General features: G+C 43.9%; 1 protein-coding gene across 1 annotated transcript in view; it reads left to right on the top strand.

The window, feature by feature from the left end:
* Positions 1–6,396, top strand: part of LOC122540083 (ephrin type-B receptor 2-like) — a 768,846-nt gene that overhangs the window by 694,184 nt on the left and 68,266 nt on the right. The window lies entirely within an intron of this gene.

Below are 6,396 nucleotides of genomic sequence, written 5' to 3'. Positions count from 1 at the left end.
AGAGTGGTGCTAGAAAAGCACAGCAGTTCAGGCAGCATCCAAGGAGCAGGAAAATTGACGTTTCGGGCAAAAGCCCTTAATCAGGAATAGAGGCTATGCCTGATTCCTGTGCCCCTGCCAATCTAGTTTAAACCCTTCCAAAGTGCACTAGCAAATCTCCAACCCATGACATTGATGCCCCTCCAGTGTAAGTGCAACTCATCCTTCATGTACGGGTCCCACCTATATATCTGATCTATGTATCTGAAGCCCTCCCTTCTGCATCAGCCCTGTAGCCATGTGTTTAGCTGCACTGGCTCCTTATTCCTCGCCTCACTAGCACGTGGCACCAGTAGTAATCCTGAGATTACTATTCTGCTCGTCCTGATTTTTGGCTTCGAACCTAACTCTCTGAAATCGCTTTTTAGATGCTCATCCCTTGTCCTGGCTATGTCATTGGTGCCAATGTGCACCACGACTTCTGGCTACTCAGCCTCCCCCTTCAGGATCTTGTAGACTCAATCAGACATCCCAGACTCTGGCACCTGGGAGGCAACATACCTTCCAGAGGTCCAGTTTGCCACCATAGAATCTTCTGACCATTCCTCTACTCTTCAGTCTCCTACCACTAACGCTTTTCTATTCTCCCCTCTTCCATTCTGAGCCGGAGAGCCAGGCTCAGTGCCAGAGACTTGGCCATCGTGGCTTTTCCCTAGTAGGTCACCACTTCCCCTTACCCACCCAAACAGTATCCAAACTGGCATACCTATTAATGAGCGGAACAGCCACAGTGGCTCCCTGCACTGTCTGCCTATTCCCTTTCCCTCTCCTGACAGTCACCCATCTACCTTTATCCTGTAACTCCTCTCTATAATCTCATCACAACTGATCCAAAGTTCATCTAGCTCCGATTTCAGTTCTCTAACATGGTCTGTGAGGAGCTGGAGCTGGGTGCACTACTCGTAGGTGAGGTCAGCAGGGACTCTAGTGTTGATCCCTACCTTCCGTATCCTGCAAGAGAAGCATGCAACTGTCCTTGGTTCAATGCATACTCAGGACAGCAAAATAGTGCCATCAGACCTAACTTGAGTAAGGGAGCTCATAGGCTGGTATCAAGGAGAGTGTAAAACACTGAAAAGTCCACCTACATGTGGTTTAGAACAGTTAAATTGCTCAGCAGCATCCAAATCAGCCATTCAAAATAAACGGCTGGTTAAGTGGTCACCTGGCTGTGTTGGAGGTCGATATCAGCATGGCTGATTCAGTGATCACAAAACCAGACTTTAGTGAATTTCACTCTGGACTGCAATCCTTAAGTTTGCACTAAACTGAGAACTTATTCCTGGCAACCTTTATAGATTATGATCATAGTAAAAGGTTCGGGCCCATGGTCAATGTGGTAAAATTGGTTGAGAAAGACGCACCTAGATTGGCTCAACATTTTTAGATTAGAAAATGGCTGACTGATTGAAGTCCGAACTAAATACCCAGAGGTTTTGCAAGAAGGTCTATGGACTATCAAGGAAGCCCAGGGCCCATTGTACATTGACCAGGAAGCAATTAGAATAGGATATCCTTTATGATCAAGTGTCCTGCAGTACAGGAGTACAGTGAAAAATTTTACAATAGCTGTCCCTAATGGCGCCATCTTAGGGACAGGTACTTATGTACAAATCTTAAATACAAAAGAGGAATAAAAGGAAAAGTAGTAGTATTACTTACAGTATCTAAAAATAAGTTCAAAGTAAGATAGTTATAACATAGTCAAAGCATTGTCATTATAGTCAGATCAGTATTATATTGCAGCAGCTCAGCGGGCACGTGGTCTGACCGTCCCCACCAGGCCCCAGTCCAACAACATTTCTGCTCCACTCCAAGTCTCCAGTCCACTACGCACCAACTACACTAAAGTAAGTAGCGCTGCTCCAGAACTCACTTTTTGTCTGCAGGACCTGTTTCTTCTGCACTACTCCAGGGCTTGATACTCTCACGTTGCTCTGGTACTTGTTTCCCCTTGCTGCTCTGCGACACGTTTCCCTCACACTGCTCTGCGACACATTCCCCCTCATGCTGCTCTGAGACATGTTTCCCCACGCGCTACTCTGGGACTCCTTTCCCCATGCTCTGTTCAGGGACTGCTTCATTGGATGCTTCAGGATCGCTAAAAAGATAGATAGAAAGAAAAAGAACAGGAGAAGCAAAGGTGCTCCAGGTAGAGCATCCTATCTACTGCCATCTTACCAGCTGATACAGCTATAGAGTCAGGCAGCATGGAAACAGACCCTTTGGTCCATCTAGTCCATGTTGAACAAGCTAAACAGGTCCCAACTGGCCTATATCCCTCCAAACCTTTCCTATTCATGTATCTATCCAAATGTCTTTTCAACATTGTAAACACACCTGTATTCACCACTTCCTCAGGAAGTTCATTCCACATGTGACCCACCCTCTCTGTAAAAAATTTCCCTCATATGTCTTTTTTAAATCTCTCTCCTCTCACCTTAAAAAAATGCCCCCAAGTCTTGAAATTCCCCATCTTTGGAAAAAAAAACAACTATCATTAACTCTGTATGTACCTCTCGTTATTTTCAAAACTTCATTCAGGTCGTCTCTCAACCTCCTACACTCCAGTGAAAAAAGTCCCAGACTATCTAGCCCTTCTTTTTAGTCAAACTTCCATAGCTGGCAACATCCTGGTAAATATCTTCTGAATCCTCTCCAGCTTGATAATATCCTTCCTATGACTAGGTGACCATGACTGGACACAATATTCCAGAAGAAACCTCACCAATGTCCTGTACAACCTCAACATAACGTCCCAACTCCAATACTCAAAGGACTGCACAATGAAGGCAAGCATGCCAAAATCCTTTTTAACCACTCTGTCTATATGTGGTGTAAACTTTAAAAAATTATGTATCTGCACCCCTTGGTCCCTCTGTTCTAAAACATTACCCAAGGCCCTACCATTAATTGTATAATCCCTACCTTTCATTGTTATACCAAAATGCAGTACCTCACATTTATCCAGATTGAACTCTATCTGCCATTTTTCAGCTTAGTGACCCATTTGATGAAGATCCCTTTGTAGTCTTAGGTAACCATCTTCACTATCTACTGTGCCACCAATTTTGGTGCCATCCTCAAACTTACTAGCCATGCCTTCTATATTCTCATCCAAATATTTTATATAAATGAAAAACAAAGGAGGGCCCAGAACTAATCCCTGTCGAACACCGCTGGTAACAGTCTTCCAGTCCGAAAAGCAATCCTCCTCCTCCTCTCTGTCCCCTGCCATTAAGCCAATTATGTATCCAATTGGCAACCACGCTTATGCTTGAAATGTCAATTCTCCTGCTCCTTGGATGCTGCCTGAACGACTGTGCTTTTCCAGTGCCACACTTTTTGACACTGAAGCTGACGTTGACTCCCATGTGACCTAACTTTGCTAATTAGTCTACCATGCGGAACCTTGTCAAAGGCTTTACTTAAAATTCAAGTAAATAGCATCCTACTGCTTTGCCATCATCGACCTGTTTGATAAGTTCCTTAAAAAACTCAATCAAGTTTGTGAGACATGATTTTCCTCTAACAAAACCATGCCATTATCCCTAATCAATTTTTGCCTCTCTAAATGTCCATAAGTCCTATCTTTTATAATCACCTCTAACAATTTTGTCCACAACTAAAGCCAGACTCTTAGGTCTATAGATTAGGTTACTTACAGTGTGGAAACAGGCCCTTCAGCCAACAAGTCCACACTGACCCACCGAAGCGTAACCCACCCAGACCCATTCCCCTACATTTACCCCTTCACCTAACACTACGGGCAATTTAGCATGGCCAATTCACCTAACCTGCACATTTTTTGGATTGTGGGAGGAAACCGGAGCACCCGGAAGAAACCCATGCAAACATGGGGAGAATGTGCAAACTCCACAGAGACAATTGCCCGAGGCGGGAATTGAACCCGGGTCTCTGGCGCTGTGAGGCAACAGTGCTTCCTGAAGAAGGGCTTATGCACGAAATGTCGATTCTCCTGCTCCTCGGATGCTGTCTGGTCTGCTGTGTTTTTCCAGCATCACATTTTTCAACACATATTGATGAGATCTCCCTACATATTTATTTTTCAATTTCTCTCTTACAATTCAGGGGCCTATAGTACAATCCCATCATTTTCTTTATTATTTGTAATTTCTACTCATTTTTCAGAAGTATCTTCTCTAGTTACAGCAATAACGTATTGTAAAAAAATCCACAATTCTGCAAAACCCACCCAGTACCATTTGCCTTACAGGCAATAATAGAGGCAGAAATTGGGAGACTGGAAGGCGAAGGAATCATCAAACAGCAGCAGTCATACGGATTGTGATGGCTGTCAGGTTGGTTTGGCCTTTGTGGGAACTTTAAACAATCTGTAAACTGCTCCCTGTAGCTGGATAAATACAACACCTCACAAACAGAAATTATTTTCAAAGCTAGCAGAGAGGCTGTCTTTCACAAAGCTAGACATGTGTACTTGCAATAGCAATTAGATGAGGATTCCCTAAAGCATGCTACAATTAACACTCGCAAGGGTTTAGATTAGATTCCCTACAGTGTGGAAACAGGCCCTTTGACCCAACAAGTCCACACCGACACTCCGAGGAGTAACCCACCCAGTCCCATTTCCCTCTGACCAATGCACTACAGGCAATTTAGTTAGCATGGCCCATTCACCTAACCTGCGCATCTTTGGACTGTGGGAGGAAACCGGAGCAGACACAGGGAGTATGTGCAAACTCCACACAGACAGTCACCCGAGGCTGGAATCGAGCCTGGGACCCTGGTGTTGTGAGGCAGCAGTGCTAACCACTAAGCCGCTGTGCCACCCATACTATCTCTAATCAAAGAAAATTAATCGGGCATTTTTACATAAGTCAAGCTAAAGAAACGCTGGCTCATCTGGGATGTCAGTTTGCACCAAGATTTGGGATATTGTCAGCCTGAGTAATTTTTCAGCAAACGATGGAGAGCATTTTAAAAGTCTACCTGAAGTCGATGTACTATTAACAGGAAAGACCAATAATGAAGTACTTAGAGAACTTAGACATAGCGTTTAGATCTTCCTCCTCGGAGGGCACATGCCGTAGAAAATAAAAATGTGTGTTTCTGACAGCCCAAGAGATCTGCTTGGGCTATAGAGTCAACAAAACCAGTTTACACCCATTGAAGGATAATGTGAGTCTGATTAAAGGTGCCCCGGCTCCCTTGTCTGTACTAGACCTTAGTTCTTCCTTAAGACTGTTCAACTACTGGGAAAAATTTGTCCATAACTTGGCCTCCATCCCAGCACCTTCACATCAACTCTTAAAAACAGGGTCAGCCTAGAGAAATGATTGGCCCACTCAAGGACAAAGGAGGAAAGTAATGCACGGAGTCAGAAAAAAACGGGTGAGATTCTTAACGAGTACTTTGCATCGGTATTCACTGAGGAGACGGACATGATGGATGTTGAGATTAGATATAGATGTTTGATTACTGTAGTTCAAGTCTGCAGAAGGAGGGAAGAAGTATTGGGTGTTCTAAAAGGCACTAAGGTAGACAAGTCCCCAGGTCCAGGTGGGATCTATCCCAGGTTACTCAAGGAAGTGAGAGAAGAAATAGCTGGGACCTTAACAGATATCTTTGCAGCATCCTTGAACACGGGTGAGGTCCCAGAGGACTGGAGAATTGCTAATGTCATCCCCTTGTTTAAGAAGAGTAGCAGGGATGATCCAAGTAATTATAGACCAGAAAGCCTGACATCAGTGGTTGGGAAGCTGCTGGAGAAGATACTGAGTGATAGGATCTATTCCCATTTGAAAGAAAATGGGCTTATCAGTAATGGGAAGCATGGTTTTGTGCAAGAATGGTCATGTCTTATAAACGTAATAGAATTCTTTGAGGAGGTGACAAAGTTGATTGATGGGAGAAGGACTGTAGATGACATATACATGGACTTCAGTAAGGCATTTGAAAAGGTTCCCCATGGTAGACTGATGGAGAAGGTGAAGTCACATGGGTCCAGGGTGTTCTAGATAGATGGGTAGAGAACTGGCTGGGTGACAGGAGACAGAGTAGTAGTGAAAGGGAGTTTCTCAAAATGGAGACCTGTGGCCAGTGGTCTTCCACAGGGATCCATGCTGGGACCGTTGTTGTTTGTGATATATATAAATGATTTGGAGGAAGATATCTGTTGCTTGATTAGCAAATTTGCAGATGATACCAAAATTGGTGGAGTAACAGATAGTGAAGGGGATTATCAGAGAATACAGCAGAATATAGATAGATTGGAAAGATGGACAGAGAAATAGCAGATGGAGTTCAATCTGGGCAAATTCGAGGTGATGCATTTTGGAAGATCCAATGCATGAACGAACTACACAGTAAATGGAA

This window comes from Chiloscyllium plagiosum, chromosome 34 (genome assembly GCF_004010195.1).
Source record: "Chiloscyllium plagiosum isolate BGI_BamShark_2017 chromosome 34, ASM401019v2, whole genome shotgun sequence".
NCBI classification, from domain to species: domain Eukaryota; kingdom Metazoa; phylum Chordata; class Chondrichthyes; order Orectolobiformes; family Hemiscylliidae; genus Chiloscyllium; species Chiloscyllium plagiosum.
Note: the sequence above shows the minus strand (reverse complement) of the source record. Positions and strands in the feature narration are given on the sequence as shown.